The 20,000-nt window shown below is 37.5% G+C and overlaps 1 protein-coding gene across 12 annotated transcripts in view; it reads right to left on the bottom strand.

Annotated features, from left to right (window-relative positions):
- The window catches only part of LOC143035851 (uncharacterized), a 464,653-nt gene that overhangs the window by 428,018 nt on the left and 16,635 nt on the right, over positions 1-20,000 (bottom strand). The window lies entirely within an intron of this gene.

Raw genomic sequence — 20,000 nt, 5'->3', positions numbered from 1 at the left:
CTTTTGTGAGGTATTTTATTAAACACCTTATGTAAATCCAGGAAAGCACAATCTGCCCATCCGTCCCTTTCTTATATTATATCCTTGAATAAAAAAAAAAAAAGTTTGTGGCACATGATCTTCCTTGTCTAAAACCAAATTCGTTGGGATTAGGTATATTGTTTTCTTCTAGATGTTTAGTCCATCTATTTTTTTATAATTTCTTAACATATTCTAGCTATTGTACTTGTAAGGGGGGCCGGTCTATAGTTTGTTGGGTCTTCTTTATCTCCCCCTTTACATACAGGCAGGCACAATATTGGCATTTTTCCAATATTGCTGTACCATTCCTTCTTTGAGTGAGCAATCTATTATCTTACATATTTTGTCCGTTAATTCATCTATACATTCTTTTAGTATCCCTTTTGCAATTCCGTCCTGGCCGTGTGATTTTCTGACATCAAAGTTTATTATTTGGTCCCTTATTTCTTTCTGTGTCACAATTATTTCTTTCATGGAGAGGGGGGGTCTTCTTTATCTCACCCTTTACATATTGGCACAATATTGGCATTTTTCCAATATTGCTGTACCATTCCTTCTTTGAGTGAGCAATCTATTATCTTACATATTTTGTCCGTTAGTTCATCTATACATTTTTTTAGTATCCCTTTTGCAATTCCGTCCTGGCCGTGTGATTTTCTGACATCAAAGTTTATTATTTGGTCCCTTATTTCTTTCTGTGTCACAATTATTTCTTTCGTGGAGGGGGGGGGTGTCTTTCTCTCTTTCCTTCATCCCAATTGTATTTTCATTTGTGAATACAGGTTTGAAATGTTTGTTCATAATTTCAGCCATTTCTACATCTTCTAAACATTCCGCGCTCCCTTGACGCAGTTTCACTATTCACTGTTTATTTTTCAATTTATCATTCACATTTCTATAGAGTAATTTAGGTTGATTCTTATATTTGTCTGTTATGTCTTTTTCATAGTTTATTTTTTCTTCCATGAGTATTTTTTACATATTCATTTCTTAGTTTGATATATATTTGCCACCTACCCGTTTTATTTTTTCCATCTTTTCCAAGCTTTGTCTCTTCTATCTTTTGCCTCACTACATTTTTTGTTGCACCAGCATTTAATGTACACCTTTTCCCCTTTTATTTTGGTATATATTTCTTTTAATATGGTCAACTTCATTAAAGAAGTTTTCCCAATTCGTTTTTTGAATTTTCTGAGTTTCCCAAAATCCGTTTTGTTGTACATTAGTCTTCCTTTTCTGTGTTTCTTGTTTCTTCCCAAATGAATTTCCTCTTTTAGTTTGAACTCAATTAGTATGTGGTCACTCTTCCCAACTGGTGTCTTGTATCCCATTTTATCCACAATTTCAGTCTCTGGCGTAAATGTTAAATCTAGTCTCGATGGTTCTCCATTATTTCTATATCTGGTATTTTATTTTACCCATCGAGTCATTATGTATTCAAGGGTTATGTCCAGTAGTATATTTCCCCAAAGGTCCTCTACACCTTTCACTGTCATCTCCTAACATATTTCTTTGGAATTAAAGTCACCCATAATTACTAAGTTTCCTCCTCCTTTCAGTATTTCATTTCATGTATGCCTTGTGTCTTCCTGCATTTTTTAATGGTCACTCTCTTTCCAAGAATATGTTTTCGGGGGCAAATATACCACTACAAATTTTCTACTTTTCATGTCACTATTTTCAGCTTTCATCATAATGAATTCCACATTATTATTTCCTTCTGTTATTTTTGTCACATTTAAGCCTTTCCTAGTCAAAAAAAAAAAAAAAAAAAAAAAAAAAACCACCACCTCAATTCTCCTCTCATTTTTATCCGATGATTATATAAACCTTGTCCAACAGTATTTGGTGGTAGCGGAACTTTTAATTTCGTCTCGACAATTCCCATCATATCCGGTTTTCCTAAAATCATCTCATCTATGTTGATATACGTTTTTTTTTTGCCCCTTTTTTGTTTCCTGTGTTTCTTTTTTTTCAGCCTCAGGTCCAGTGCTCTCTCTCTCTCTCTCTCTCTCTCTCTCTCTCTCTCTCTCTCTCTCTCTCTCTCTCTCTCTCTCTCTCAAAAAAAATCTCTGGTCTGATCTCGTTTTTTTTTTTTTTTTTTTTTTTTTTAAACTTCAGGTTTTAGTGTTTTTTCCCTCTCTTTCCCTCGTCGGTCATTTTTTTTTTTTTTTTTCATCCATATATTTTTGTAATTTTCATTTTTTGCTACCTTTGCTGTTTTTGTTAGTACTTTTCCGCGATCATTTTAGACCTTAGTTTAATCTTTAGTGGTCTATTATTTCTTTAGAGTTTAGTCCTATTCTATACAATTCCTCTGTTTCCTTTTCCATCTCTTGCCCCTCCTCCTGTATCTCTTTCAGAATTTCTTTTACTATTTCTTTCTCATATTTTTCTCTTAGATATCTAGCTATATTGTGTTTTCTTTAATACCGTGAGTTACTATACACCTTTTTTTATCATCCATGTCTCTGACACGGTTTTCTTCCTCTTTAATTACATTAAAAACTGTTCCTTTTACATTTTCTTCCATTCGTTGTTGTACAATTTCTTTAAAAGTTATTTTTTGGTTTTCTTATTTCACTTTCCATCGATATTTGATTTCTTGCAGATCTGTCTCCTTTATGGTTTCTTTAACTTGCTCGGTCATCACATATGTTTGTTTTTTACTTCCTTTTTCAAAGCTTCACTTTTGTTAGTATCATCATTTTTCATTCGTTCTCATTTTTTACTATGTTTAATTCCTCTTTTAGATCATTAAGCTCCCTGGTTGTTTCAGCATTTTGTCTTTTCAGCTCATTCATTTCTCTATACAGTACATTGCCCTGTATTCTCTTTCAGATATATATATTTCATTTATTATTTCTGTAATCTCTTGATTTCTTATAATAGTTTTATACTTTGTTTCCCTTTCCAATTCTATACCTTTACCTAGTATTCCACCTTCTCTTGCAAACCACCTTTGATTCCTCTGTAGCGTTTCCATGTTGGAACTCTTTTATGAGATAACACCTAATGGCTATTCAACCCTGCTTAAATCTAATCTTCTCTTAGTTGGTTCGCCATATCTTTGTCTATCTTCACCATCCTCCATTTTAAAGTGTTACCACTGAGTGAATTTACTCTAATATATGATTTCGGTCACGCGATAAACAAAACTCCCCTCTTCCAAGACGATACCGAAAAGGTGTTCTTTTCAACTTATCGAAAATGCGCTACACTCCAGAGCTTGTTCTGGAAGTCCGTTCTAGACTACGGTTTGTGTGTATGTGTGTTCTGTGTGTAAATGTGTATTTTGAATGTGTGTCCGTGTTGAGTGTGTTTGTGTGTGTGTGTGTGTGTGTGTGTGTGTGTGTGTGTGTGTGTGTGTGTGTGTGTGTGTTTGTGTGTGCGTGTGTGTGTGTACGTGTGTGTGTGTGTGTGTGTGTGTGTGTGTGTGTGTGTGTGTGTGTGTGTGTGTGTGTGTGTGTGTGTGTGTGTGTGTGTGCGTGCGCGTATAGCCCTCACTGACCACCACCAACCACACACATGATCCACACACATGCGAGATGGTACTCGTCTTTAGCAAGACCTCCAATTCTTGCAGACCTCACAAATTCCTCAATCACAAAACAGCTTGATTCTATAATATAACGTAAGACAAAAATGACACTCTCCTGTATGCACAACACGGAAATGCCTAATGTCACCAGACAGATCTAATGACACCTTTCTCATACCTACCCCAATTACATTACCGTAACTTCAATATATAGGCCATGTCTAACCACGCCCACCAATCATATAATTAAATCCAATACAAGGGAACTAACACCCATATATATATGTTTAATAACTAACACAACTCCCATACGGCAACCCACAACATGCCTATCTAAGCACCTCTCGTTCTTATAACGGCGGCTGTGCCCGTAATAAAATAGGACTGTTCAGGTCAAGGACCCGACAGAAGGCCTGCCTAGATCAGGGACCTAGCAGAGGAGACTGGAGAAACTCTCCCCTTGTCTAGAAGGGATCCTAGGTGGGAAACCTTATGTCATCTGACATCCCAACCAGTAATCGCCAGATCCTATTCTTAATAAAACGAAGAAGTCACCATCAAGTCCCCTTTTATATAGCAATCCTGTTAAATAATTAGCGGCAGCGGTGCTCCCACACCAATCCGAAAAGACTGCCCGACTAAAAACGTTGTCCTCAGCCGCTCAAGCCACGCCTACCAAAGAACCCGCTCGCACTGCCCCATATAGCCCTATTATATAATTGGTGGCTAACGGTGCTCCCACACCCCCGAAGAAGACTGCCTGACTAAAACCGTCGTCCTCAACCAAGCCGCCAAGCCACGCCTACCAAGCGATGTTCTCACTCCAGCCTGAAGAGACCACCCGACTAAAATCATCGTCTGTCGCGCCCGCCTGCCGCACCCGTTTGCTGTCTGTTGTCCACGAGAAGCCAGAAGCCATATATACCAGGTCTGACGTCTGCCTCACCAGCTCGCTACCCCTTGACCAAGTCTGCCGACGTCACAGGTATAACTTGCAGCTGTGGTTCTCTTGAAGAGAGCCTGTGGTAAAATCGAAAGGCATTCGATTTCAATTCACCTGGTGGCAGTTTGCTACCATTCCGAAGACTGATCGCTGTCTGCAAAGGAGACATCGCCTGTCTTCGACTTCTCATATTTTCAATCAAAGCCCCCGGAACCAAGGTAACTAACCACAAGATTCCATTCAGCTCCGTACACCTCCTAACAAGCAACATGACTTCAAGCAAACCCAGGGCATCGACTTCTAGACTTTAAACAAGCGATTTCATTACCGACCCAGCCTCAGCAACACCCCTCCACCAACCGCTCCCTTCGAGACGATATTCGGACTTCTGAGAACAGCTGCCGACCGCCACAGGTGTGACCTGCAGCTGTAGTCATCTTAGAATCAGTGGTGAAATCGAAAAGATTGGATTTCAAACCACATCCTCAATCAAGCCCCCGGAATCGAGGTATCTAGCCACAGCATTCCATTCAGTAGGCTACCAACCAAGCCAGACATCTATACACCGACCCTCTACCAACCGCTCCCTTCATGACGACATTCGAACTTCTAAGAACATCTGCCGATCGCCACAGGTGTGACCTGCAGTTGTAGTCATCTTAGAATTTGTGGTGAAATCATAAGGCATTCGATTTTAACCGCCTGGTGGCAGTTTGCTACCAGGTTATAGTTGTCCGAAGAGACAACTAGAATCGCCAACCCAGAGCAGTAATTTCCAGCAACTTCAATCAACACAACGCATCGAACTTTAATAATACCACAAGATTTCAATCAGCTCCGCGTACCTCCCAGCGAACGAGCATCTATACACCATCCTATACACAAATCGTAAGCTCAACAAACGACCCACTCGGTAAGCAATACCATTGACCTCTCTAATTCTCAAACAGACCCAGACGACTCCAATAAGTCATAGAGATCCAGGCTGCGCAATGACTTGAAAGCCGACCCAGTACCCCCAATGACCTCAGTCAAGACGAGTAGGACCCCAGGCCGGTGAGAATCGTCTAGAGGCATCTCTACATACCCTGTCCTCACTCTAACGTCACCATTCATCTTGAGTATCAACCGTACTTCCACTAATTTCCTTTTTATAAATCAGGAGCTGGACGAGAGCCTGCCTCCAACCCCTCCCATCCCCAAGAATCCCCATAAGCTGTCACCTAAACCCAACACATAATAAAACAAGACAAACCAAGGAAGACAGAACCCACAATGCACAAAAGCAACACATAAAACCATGCCATTACAATTAATTACACCACTACACAGACGCAAAATGTCATGCGTTTTGATAGATTACTAGGAACTCACAATCACTTATCAAAACTCTATCCCACTATATAAAAATCTTCTCTACTTCCTTCTGACCGTGACGCCCCGGGATAATACACAATTATATCAAACACAAAACTATACTAACTCCATCAATTGCCAATATAATACAACAATTTCCAATACATTAATATAGACGCAAAGTTAGATTTACACCTGAACACATAAAATACTCTCACCTTATCAACTCAACCTGAAACGATATAATTCTGACAAACCCAACCAACATACAAAACAAAATCTCACGCAAAATTCAAGAAGGAACATACTCAAAATAAAATAACAAACCTAAATACCATAATCAAAACAAAGAATGTAAAACACCTCGATCTCAAATTTACATTGTTTTTAAACTCAAAAGCCAAGTCAATAAACAAAATACAAAACCCACAGATTTCAATAATCAATATACAAGAGTGAGGATACGAACTAAAACTTACTTTACAGAAGTGACAATTCTTCTTCACCCCAAAAATATTACCAATAATTTTTCACAAAACCTCGATATAACACCCCTCCCCCCAAAAAAAAATCTTAACATAGTGAAACGAAATGAATAAACTTACATTCCGCCAATTAATCAATATGGTAATAAACAAACGAATAAATCTTATGCAACATTAGGGGTTAGATACTTCTCACAGAAACAACAAAAAACACAAATAGGAAATAATCCCACACTCATTCAATATAGTCCTGCCTGAACACTATGCAAAATAGAAAATGATATCATACTACCACTGGATAACACTCGTAAAGAGTGTTTACCAAAATGAACAATAATTTATTGTTATATTTACCTTTACACATACTAATACATTCTTGTTAAAGTTCACAAACAAACTAACTGATATTCTTAGGATGTCATGTCTTGAGTAAAGCTATACCTCTAGTGAATGTGTACAAACCAAAAAACCCCGAACTACAGTGACAGACATAATTCTCATGGAAAAGAGACATTGAACTTGTCACAAACAATTCTCATTGAAAAGAGAATATAAGTTCAAGTGAAATATTAAAATACAATTCCATAGCTTTATTGAACACATCCATAGCATGATAATATATGTAACCCCCCTACTCATTCAAAACAATAATGAATTTTACGAATCAATGTCCCTCACTAGTGACATGACATACATTATTATATCATATCCTTGCAATTTTGTTTGCCAAACCTGTCATGACCTTAACCCAAGGTACGCAGACGTACCTCGAAAGGTCGGTGAGGCAATGTAACACACACTAACCATCACCAACAATGCACGTGATCCATACATATGTGAGATAGTATTTGTCTTTAGCAAGACCTCCAAATCTTGCAGACCTCACAAATTCCTCAATCACAAGACAGCTTGACTCAATATATCAACGTATATATATATATATAAATATATATACATATATATATATATACATATATACATATATATATACATATATACATATATATATACATATATACATACATATATACATATATATATACATATATATGTATATATATGAGTGGATGGGTGGTGAGATAAACACAGGGAACCGTTTAGGGATTTAATCTGACGTTTCGTCCTTACCAGGACTTCTTCAGAGTACATGCACATTCAATCATTCACCCCCTAAATATACATATATAGATACATATATATATATATATATATATATATATATATATATATATTAATGTATGAATGAATTCTCCCTCCTCCCCAGCATGAAGCCTACACGTAGGAGACATTTATTTGTTCACAAAAATAGAGCCGCCGGATCAAAACAAGCACCCCGCAGAGGACAAAATGTCATGCCTTAGACGATCGACTAGGCTGAGGAATCAACCAAACAGCGCCAGCCAAGCAGAGGAGAACCATTAGCGATCTCTCCAAGTTTCACCTTTATTCATTCTTATACCCACCATTGACATACTTTCCTTCATTCCAACTGAAGATGCACAACGCTCTGCGAAACGTCTTGTGTTTTGTTTATTTTCATTTATTTTGTGTATAACATAGACTTCTGTGTTAATATAAGTTCCCGATATCAAATGAAAATTTGCTTCTTCCCCTCTCTTTTCCTCGGAAATCTACTTTCCGAAGGCTAGAAAACTTACGAAAGAAATTAATTTCTAATGAATTTGCTGTCGTTTTCATCAGAATAAGCTTTAAAGAGAATCTCCTGCCACGCTTCACGAATATATATATATATATATATATATATATATATATATATATATATACACATATATATATATACATATATATACATATACACACACACACACACACACACACACACACACACACACACACACACACACACACACACACACACACACACACACACACACACACATATATATATATATATATATATATATATATATATATACTGTATATATATACATATATATATATACATATATATACATACATATACATATATATATATTGGGAAACTGTAAACACCAGATTAATTTTCATACGGTTGCTAGACACTAGACCACCTGCTCCTGCCAGGTGGGTGACCAATCTCTCCAGTAGACAGCTTTCGGATGCAGAAAATAATGTGCTGGCCAGGGGCCTTAACTTTATTGTTCAAGGCAAAGTCAACCACGCTGAATTCCTGGCCGCTGCAGAGTTAGGAGTGAACTTGATGGAAGGCACCTCTGAGGACAAACAGGCCGTCAGAACTAAAATCGTAGGAGCACTGAAATCCAAACAGACTAGTCGTTCCCTGACCACTGAAGAAACCAAAGCTTTAGCGGAACTACGCAGAGATCGCTCAATTGTTGTTTTAACCAGCGACAAAGGGAGGTCAACGGTCGTTATGGACAAGGAAGACTATGACCAGAAGGCTCTGGCGTTACTTCAAGATACCCAAACTTAAACCATCGTACCTCAAGACCCCACAAAGAAGTTACAGGCCAAAGTTGAACGAGAGCTGAAAGAATTCAGAGAAAAACGGATCATAAATGATGACGAGTGGAAGAAAATGAAGCCAGGAGATTCTACCATCCCTAAGTTCTATGGGTTACCAAAAGTCCACAAAGAAAATATTCCCCTTCGACCCATAGTGGCTTTTAGAAATTCTCCGACATACCATCTTGCTTCGTACTTGGCTAAACATCTCAGACCTCTAGTGACTAATTCACCACACATGCTTCAGAATTCAGCTGACTTCATTGAAAGAATCAAAGGACTCAACAAGACTCAAGGTCCGACAGCCAAAACTGGTTTACCACCCTTCGCTTCATTATATCGCGACCCTCCCCCTCGATCCGTTTTAATAATAGAATTTACCGAACAGACAAGAATCAAATATTTCAGGTCACATAAAATTTATTATATTATCCATTCATAATCACTCTCCAATCAAACCCCACTTTGATACATCCATGCATCTCATTCTTGACTTTTTCCTCAAGTTCATTCAAATTATCGCTGCATACCACTCTTTTTCTATATACTCAAACCATTTCAGTATTCTTTACTCAATCCTAACTGTAAGCGCTTTTTCCAATCCCGTTCTATGCACCACCACATCATTTGTCATTCTATCCTTGAAACCTCCATCATAATTTTTAAACACTTTATTTCAAAGATATTTAAACTCCTTCCTCCCTTAATTCGAAGTCTCTACCCCACACAGTGTCATTGGCACAATCACCTTTTCATAGTCTTCTTTTTGCGTTCATCCCCAGATACCTATTTTTCATGACATTTTCATTTCCCCAAAACATTTACTTGCTTCCCTCACTCTATAATATACCTTCACCGCATTCCCTGCTAATGTAACCCTAGATATTTCAGAATATTCACTTTCTCGAACCTTTCCTCATAAGACTTAACTCAAACCCAGTGATACCCTCTCCCCTTGTACATTGCACTATATTCATTTTGCCAGCAGTTACTTTCAGTTTTCTCCTCTTACATATGCTCCCAAATTCCACCACTAGTAACCACCTCAAACACTCTTTGCACCCAGCTAAAAATACAATGCTACCTAAAATAACAATTGGCTTACAACCCATTTCCTTTAATTTTAATTTACTATCTCCAAACTCCCTTTGTATTTACCTATCTATATACGCGTTGAACAACCATGGTGATATTACACAACCCCGACGCAGCCCCACATTCGTTTTAACTACTCATTCTATCCATTTCCTACTCTCACATAAGCTCTACTATACGCATAGTTTTTTTTGACAACTCTCAATAGCATTCTCCTTATCCCATACATCTGTAACACATCCCACAATGCCTTCTTATCGACCCTATTATAAGCCTTCTCTAGATTTATAAAATCACAAAAGCCATCTTACATTTTGCCAAGAACTTCTCGCACATCTGGCCTATTACATAAAATTTCATTCACATACCCACTGTTCTCTCTCAATTGTTCTCTCAGTTTTCCTCCTAGTCCTCATGATAATGACCTTCCATATGCCTTACTAATTACACTTAACAGACTGATCTTTTTAAAGCTACTACACTCATATTTGTCCCCTTTTCTTTTGTTAAATGGAACTACACAGACATTTATTCAGTTCTCCTGCACCTTCTCCTTCCTCAGGCGCACATGAAGCAACCTCACTAACTAATCTTTTATAAGTATTCCTTCCTACGCCAGGCACTCCATTTTTATTCCCAATGCTATTTGTATTCTATCTTTGTTATAGTCCTATAATTTTCTTCTCCTATCACAGATATTTTCCTAACAACTTCCACTACCACATTCAACCTTTCCCTAAACACCTCCATCTTAAACCATCTTTAAAATAATATACCTATCTTCCTCTTACTACTACTTCCATTGCCTTCTGTCCGTATGTATCCTTTAACTTTTTCGCGCTTTATACCTTCCTTCTTGAAACATACCCACTATTTTTCTACTCCAGTTGCTCTCCACCCCTCACCACCTCATACACTTCTCTCAGCTCCTCCGGGTATTATTTCTTTTTATCATTCGAATTTAATTTGTTTACCTTCAGTACTTGTCTATCGCCCTTCCTTTTCCTACTCTTCCTATACTACAGATTTTTCTTCTACCATATAATAATCTAGAAAAAAAAATCCTGTTCTCTACCACGAAAACATTTACATCTAGAAATCTTCCAATCCTCCCCTTGAGTACCACCATATAGACCATTATGCCCTCTCAACCCCCTTTCCCTGTACCAAAGTTTCTCACTTATATTTACGCTTGTCTCTCTTAAATACTGTGTTTTGTAGCATGAATTTCTTTTCTGAACACGTGCGTAACATCTCTTCACTTTGATTTTTTCCAGACAAACCGGTCCTCGAAAACCGCTACATTTAGATTCCTCCCAATATTCTCCATACTCTTATCTGAGTCACTCCAATAAGCCTCCCTCTACTAGTCACCTTTCTCCTCATCACGACCGTATGAACCCACAGAAGCCCATATCCCCATCCCAATTTCACCTTTGCCCATATGAAGAAATTCCCTCCACTCTGCCACGCACTTTTCTATATCGTCACTTATCAGAGGAGCCACTTTTTCTCTCTCTTACTCACTCATTACTCACTCATTACTCAAACTCAACTCTCCCCTTCAACTTAGTTTTACATAATGTAACACATTTTCCATCTCACAAAGATAACACCAATGCATTCCTTTTTATTTTCATTTGTACCACAACCACGATAACACTTTATCCTAATAAATATACAGACCTAACTTCTACATTGAACTCGACGTACTATAGGTCTGAATGATTCTTTCTCCTTACGAGGGAAGAACAATACGACTGTAATAACTTCTCCTGATTATCAAAACATAGCTTTATTCAGCCATGGACTGACCTCTACCCAGCAAAGCATAAAACCTATCTATTCCTCAAGGCTAAATATACTGTAAGGATCCAAGGTCCCCGCGCCAATACGAAACTATCTCTGAAGAAGACTATTTTTGCAGACGAAGGAGGGAGACCAATTTAAGAGTTCCACCATAGAATCCAGTGAATGGAATTACACAAATGTATGCCCTCCATAATTAAGTGAAACGAACTATATGACGTACCATTTTTTTCCAAAACATTATTTACTTCCTTTCTTGTATTTGTCCTATCATTCTCCCCACCCACCACTGTTTCTCCTACCATCTCTCAAAGCCGCAGTCATACCCTCACAATAATTATTCAGTCAATAAATTCTCAAAATACTCAGCCCATTTCCTTCTGACTTCTCGTCTATGAACACCTGCCAAAAGGTTCATTTCATTTTTTTTTTATCTGACTACCTTTTCGCAGATAATTTACTTCCTCGTTAATCATTTACCTGCCTCTTTTAAAAAACATTGACAAAAATGCATTCTACTTAACACGGTTCGATGATTCGGTAGTACCAAGCTCGAGCGTTAATTCATCGATCCGTGTTCAAGTCCCCACAGGTTGAAAACTTTAGCATTGCTGCACTGTGAGCCGGTACTCCAACTCAGATAGGCAAGGAGTTGTGTGTGGGTGTGGATGTGGATTGGTGCGTTTGCGTGTACGTGTTTGTGTATATGCAGAAGCCCAAATATTTTATGGAACATGCACTTATAGATACCTCCGTCTTTACTACATATCTGGGATGTCACTACATTTCTTCACATAAATACCATGAATATGCTGTACCTTGTGCTTTCTCTCGCATATCATAAGGGAACACATGACGAGAGAAAAGACATGAAAGATTATGTGAGATTTGATATGTGGGTGAGCATGGGCTCGAAATTTTTCTGTGGAGATAAAGAAGTCTCCCAAATATACCAGTATCCAGAATGGAGTGTAAACAACCTAATCCTTCAAGAGAGAGATGAGTGGCACATAACGACTTCATTCATATCAGTAGGGAAGTTGTGGTTTAACAAGGATCTCCATTTCAAATCCCCTCACCCATTGTCTTGGGTTCTGCTTTTAGCTGAATAAGATCGATTGGCGCCAGTCAGGACATAGGTCTGCAAAAAACTTAGCTGTGTTGAAGAGATTATTGATCTTTACCGTGACTGCCTATAGAATATTCGGTTTACCTCCAGGGGGATTTTATTCCTTTAAAGAGAAAAACCTCCCACAGTCAAGGGTTTAACTCACTTCTTAATAGCCATTTCATTGTTGACTGTTTTTATTCTGATTGTCTTCAGGTTTAATTCAGGGGAACAAGTCAGCCCCTACCTTCAACCAAACATCACCCCCCCCCCAAAAAAAAAAAAAAAAAAAAAACAGCATTTGATAAGATCATTTGGCTTCTTTCGATAGCGATGACTTCTCCGATACCGAACTCGAGGTCTCGGTATGATGGTCTCGAACTGATTTGACCCACGAAGGACCCGAGGGAACGAAGCCCTGCGGTTTTTGGCGGTAACTAAGTGCATGTTGCAAATAAAAAAAAAAAAAAAAAATAATAAATAAAAGAAATAAGAGAGAGAGAGAGAGAGAGAGAGAGAGAAGGGGAGAATGGTGGCTTGACACTAAGTTAAAACAATGGGTAATGACCAAAATAACGGGGAATCACCTCCCTCTGACAATGATTTAAAACCTCGTTTGATTGTAGTCTGTTTATCTTAACTTGGCAGAGATTTATTAGGAAAGGAAAATGTAATTACCGTTATAGAAGAAATATTAGTGACATTTGATCAACAAGACTAAGTAAAAAAAATAATAAATAAAGAAAAAACAAAGAAAAACGTAGTCAAATCTAAGAATTTCAAGCTATCTGCTTTATTCAGCAACATAATCGAGGATAGTGTTTCGGAAGATCTTATTGTAGTCTAGCACCATCCAATATTCAAAGAAACACTTTTTCATAAAAATATAAAAGAATGAATTAATCTTCGTCAGAGGCACGTTAATTCTAAGCACCTTTCGTACCAGATGGAACTCCTGTTTGCTTTCAGCCTATTCAATTCATATTTGTGAAACCATGTTCACAAACAGTAGGGTTTAACCCATTCCTATAAATTAGTTTCGTGCCTGGTGGCATTTCCCCAGCTTATTTCATTCAGGTGTGTGTGACCCTTTCGGTAACGAAATCAGGAATGTTATGACCAAAATCTGTCCATAATATTTCAGTTTCTGCAGCCGTGTTTCGGGTGCAGCTTGCTTACAAGACCTTCACGATGACTCGACTTCGCAAAAAAGTCGACGCGCATGCTATATCTTGTTTAAAGGTAGATGGATTAAATCTGTCTCAGATGCGAAGACATACTGTCGCAAAGATGTTAGCGTGTGTTGATCCGGAACAAGAATCAAAAGGAATGGAGAAAAATAATTCAATTTCATCCGTAGGTATATTCGTGCGTCCGATGAGGGATTGGCGAAATCTTGTGGCGTTTATGACATAGCAAAGCCTTTGGAGAAGCTAAAGGTAGGCGTGTCTCTCTCTCTCTCTCTCTCTGTCTGTCTGTCTGTCTATCTGTCTGTCTATCTGTCTGTCTGTCTGTCTGTCTGCCTCTCTCTCTCTCTCTCTCTCTCTCTCTCTCTCTCTCTCTCTCTCTCTCTCTCTCTCTCTCTCTCTTTCTATGGCTTAGCAGCTTTGGACTAGAGTTAAATAATGAAGCAGGTGCAGAGAAGAGATTAGTGAAAGCTCTGGTTGTTTTGGTGGAGCATGAACACCAGTCGTAGGGCTGAGCCTGAGGCCTAGTTTTGGATCATGGGACATGAAGGTTTCGTGAAAAGGCTTTGCCTTCAGAGAAATGGCTATCTTCTGCTCCGTTTCTCACAAGATGATCAATTTAGCATCAATATGTCTTAACAAACGGTAGCTATCTTCTGAAAATTAACATACCAACATTGGAAATATCCAGAATTATCAAAAAGTTGAACCAAATTTTGAATGTGATCAATGATCTGGCATGTTTATTTGCATCAGAGAGAGTAGTCTCCAGAAGTGCGTTTAATTCCTCACAACTCGATCCAATATATAAGCTGTTCTAATCCCTTCATACTCTCTTTTCACAGAAAGGATATATATATATATATATATATATATATATATATATATATATATATATGTTACAAAGTGGTAAATATCTATGATTGGGCGTTAATTCAGTACGGAAAAAAGGCTGAGACATTTTTATTTCAGATTCTTCTCCGAAAATGGGAATTTTTTGAGTCTGTATATAAAACGCAATTATGCAGTGTTGTTACTGTTTCTTGGACTAGGTTATTGCGATGAAAATGCTAGTTAAGTTAGTAACCTTCTTCCGAATATATACGTTAAATAGAGAAATGTGCAACTTCTAACTTACCCTTAATGAATTAGTAGATCATTACTCGCATTCTATGGTGATACTCAGACTGAGACGCTTTGGACTCAGACTGCGTCGACATTTCTCACTGAAATTAACTGCAAGCTCTCGGGTGCTTGGGTGCATGTGTGTGTGCTTTTTTGTGGGGGGGGGGTTGGAGGGGGTTGGAAGACCCTACGGTTGAATTAGTTCTCAAGGTGAAATATTAAATAAACAAGCGTGGTTTGAATACTGAGAAAGCTGAAGAAAATCGTTTGGCATTTGTCAGGACTTCATCGAGACATCAGTCTACCAAGGTTGTTATAGATCGAATCCCTTCCCTGTCGACTTGACCTGAGGGCAGGTGCTGACAGTACACTGTACAGCCCATAGGTTTGATGTAAAGGTAAACATGCTGAAATAAAAACTCTTTTTTATCTAAAACTCCCTTGTTAATCGTGTAATGATGATATTTAGTTGAGTCTTCCAAGTAAGATATATGTTAGAATCATATTGTCAAGAACCATGTGAGAAACAGATGATATGAGAAAAACAATGTAGTTTTCTCAAGGGAAGGAGCTTGTAGACTAAGTATTTACTTAGGTGAGAAAACACTTGAGACATTACGGAATTGAATAGACACCAAAAGAAATTGTTTAATTTATCAAACAAGCAATTGGTATAGTTAAAGTGCTTATAGATGGTCACAATGTGACTGACTAATACTTGGTTGACGTTCCCTTTGCTATTTTTAATGCAAGGACCCTTCTAGGCATTCTAGTGATTAGTTCACGAATATCATCTTGAGGGATTTCTTGCCATGTTTCCCGTAGTAATCCTAAGAGTTCGGGCTTTGAAGATGGCTTCCTGTTCTTTTTGCGAAGTTGTTGGTCTAATATGCCACAGAAGTGTTCAATAGGGTTCATATCCGGGGACTGACTTGGCCATGGAAGTTTCTTGATCCCATTTTGGCTCAACCAATTTTGTGTTGCTTGAGCAGTGTGACAAGGAGCTTCATCTTCCATAAATAGGAAGACATGCACGGGTAAACATGGCGTGATTATGATCCTCAATGTTACTTTCTTTGAAAAGAAGGGTCAAATCAAAACGTTAGATATTCCAGTAGTCTATCAATATATATACCATGTGAGGGCGAAGTCTTTATTAGTTCGACGTTTCGCTTGTAACAGCTTTATCAAGTATTTGTCGTTAACTGCCAATTTTATACGCATTCCAGTAGTTACCGATGTTCATTCTTGTCACCAAATATTATACGTAGGTGTGTATATGTGTATGTGTGTATGCATACCCTATTCGAAGCCATAAACATGTAAAACAAATGGTCTGGACCCACTGAAGGGTTGCAAATAAGGGAACATTTTACATATTTATATCCCCCAATTTGCCCTGGTTCGAAAAGAGGGCACTAGTGCTTTAACATCGCATGTAAAAAATGCACAAACAAATAATATGTGTTTAAACAACAACAAATTCGACCATATCACGTACAGCTCAAAATTTAACACTACTTTACACGAGCATACACGGTACCTGACGGCACCAATATAGAAAAAAATCTAATTTAAAGACCTTGGTGTGACATTAACCTGTAATGGTGCATTTACAGCGCATATAACCAACGTAATAAATAAAAAGAAACTCGCAATGAAGTAGGCTGGATTTTCCTTTCATTTAAATCACGTGACAAGTTACCCATGTTGACCCTATACAAATCACTGGTACTCCCAGTTTTAGAGTACTGTTGCCAGTTATAGAGCCCATGGAAAGCCGGAGAGATACAATCAATCGAAACTTTCCAGCGGCCTTTCACAAACAAAATATCTGCCGTGCATCACCTAGGTTACTTGGGCAAGTTACAGGACCTTCAACTATTCTCTTTGGAAAGACCAAAATATATACAATAATCTACATATCCAATATATCAACTGGCCACAAAGCAAATAATATCAATGTATGCACAATCATCCACCAATGACTGAGCTGACTATGCGACACGATACAGCCCACCAGGGTGAAAACACTGATAGAAAATTCGTTTGTGATAAGAGGATCGCACCTTTTAAAGTCCTTACCACGTCACCTACGGAATAAAATCAACTTCAGCCTAAACCAGTTCAAGTTCCAACTGGACAAATTTCTATGAGCAACCCCCGATCAACTCAAACTGTCCCATTACCACATCCGTGCCGTCAGTAATAGTATCATTGATCAACGGGTATAACAACGGGCAGACTGGAATTACTAGTGGCGGTGCATCAGCGTGGCCATCGGCAACACCTTCTGCCCAAAACAACGTTCATCAGGTTCAACAGGAAAAGTAAATCCAACATCGTTGGTCTGCCCAAGCCTCCGTCATCCTCGTTGGCTCTTCAAGGTATTAATTGAATGTATACTTTGTCAACATTGACCACAAGCTCTCGCCGGATCTTTCACCTTTTTCATTTGATTCCATAACCCTTCGTTCTATCTCTCTACTATTAAACTCTGTAGCATCACCAATCCTTGGGTTTCCTTTTCTTACACTTCATAAAATTCTACTTCCATTCCCTCTGCAGTGATTTATAGAATTGACTTATGCCTTTCCAGTCTTTCTAGTATTAATATGAGGCAGTTAATTAGTATTGTCTAGCATTTTTTTAATTCAATAGTTACGCCTTTAGAGCGTCTATTTCCTGTTTATTTATTTATTTTTTATCACCTAACTTAACTTATAATTCTTTGCTGTGTCCATCTAATATAATTGTTCATTTTTTGTTCTCTCTCCCTCCCTCTGTCCTTTCTTCATAAATCACATCACCTTCCACTTAATGTTTTAATTTTTGATACCTCCTATGGTTCTATTTCGTTGATCTATCTATATAGGAATGAGTTTATCTTTCTCTTCTGCATGTTCAGCTTGGCAGATTCCAGATCCATTAATCAATATCTGGTTGTGTTCAAGTCTTTTATTTTTATAATTCTTTGATACTTTGGGCCCTTTTTCAACTAATCCATATATACATATACCAAAGACCCTTTCCCCTTCACAAGGGAGATAACCAAAAAACGAAGGCATAGGAACCACTCCCACCCACCTCAACACTCCACTCCTCTCTACCCTCTTCCCTCCCTCTTATCTTGAATCTCAAACAATTCAATATGAACTTGGTCTTAAAAAACAACAATACTATAAAAAAAGTAAGCTAATTAAAAATTCACCTGAAGTAAATGACGATTGTGTCTACTCAATTACATGCCTTAAATGTAAGAAATTTTATATCGGCCAAACTGGTATAGACTTACAAACAAGGATAAATCAACATAAATACTGTATAGTGTAAGGAGTGGGCAAATTTCCAGAGGCCTTTTTTCATGTAAGAGACCACAACCATCCTATTGACTGGGATAATTCTAAGGAAATAATTTCTTGTAGGTCTTTATTAGAAAGAATCATTATCGAATCTAGTCACATTAAGCATACCTTCGATCAAAATATTAATTTAAATTTAGTTTTGTATAAACTGGATGATTTTATTATTAAGAAAATTATATAAAAAAAAATGCTCCAAGTGTTACTAGCCCCGGGTGATGTAACGTTATATGATGAAATGTTCTTAAATGTAAACACTTCTCAACCTGGTTATGAAATATCTTGTGTGTCCTTTCCATGTTTCCTAGCTTGTCTACTACTTTATGTATATATATACCCACCTATGTCTCTGTCACTTTGTACCACTTGATGATGTCTTAAATAGACGAAAACGTTCGGACTAAGTTTCTTATTTCCCAGTGTTTTTTTCTGCAATATATATACATATATATATATATATATATGTATATGTATGTATATATATGTATGTATATATATATATATATATATATATATATATATATATATCTGTATATATGCATATGTATGTATGTGTATACATATACACATATATACATATATGTGTGTACAGTATATATATACATATATATATATATATATATATATATACATATATATATACATATATATATATACATATATATATACATATACATATATATATACATATATATATATATACATTATATACATATATATATATACATATATATATACATATATATATACATATATATATATATATATATATATATATATATATGTTTTGTTGAAGTCTACAGTAGTAGTATCATTGTTCAACTTGTAAGAAGTACTCTCTATATTTCTAATGAGAAAGCGGAGGTTGGAGGTTAGAGTATTGATAGAATCTCCAAGGTACATGTTGTTTACTCTAGAAGTCTTTCGACCCAATCAGAGGTCATCTTCAGGAATTAAGAACATCAAGCCTCATCATGAAAATATTTGCCTCCCACAGACAAGGCCTTTAGAAGAGATGAATTTCATATACCAATTTCATTGCAACTTTGGTGACTGCAGTCGTCTCAATTCACAGTATGTAGGTTCAACCAAAACCACCTTGTCAAAAAGGATGACGGCACATTTGCAAGATGGGACCATACTCCGTCACACCAGTAATACACATGGACATTACCTCACCAGGCAACAACTAGAAACACAAACAACGATACTGTATCGAGAACAAGACAGAAGGAGATTAAGGATGGCAGAATAATCTTTTTTTTTTTTTCGTCTGGATCAACCCTCCATCAATATCCAGCTACAACCTGAAGTTTCACTCCCATTAATGAGGAAACCTTACCAGCAACATACGGGGAACCCGTTGGAGCTCTGTGGGTTTCCACGTCGACTTCCTGTCGCAGGGTTTCTTCGCGGGTACAACATCTCCCCCGCCACACCTCATATGACTTCCTATCCTAGTGTTTCTTCGCTGGTACAAAATCTCCCCCGCCACACCTCAT

The sequence above is a fragment of the Oratosquilla oratoria genome, chromosome 19 (genome assembly GCF_046742065.1).
Source record: "Oratosquilla oratoria isolate Oo_2021 chromosome 19, ASM4674206v1, whole genome shotgun sequence".
In the NCBI taxonomy this organism is placed as follows: Eukaryota; Metazoa; Arthropoda; class Malacostraca; order Stomatopoda; family Squillidae; genus Oratosquilla; species Oratosquilla oratoria.
This window is presented reverse-complemented; position numbering and strand designations above follow the sequence as displayed.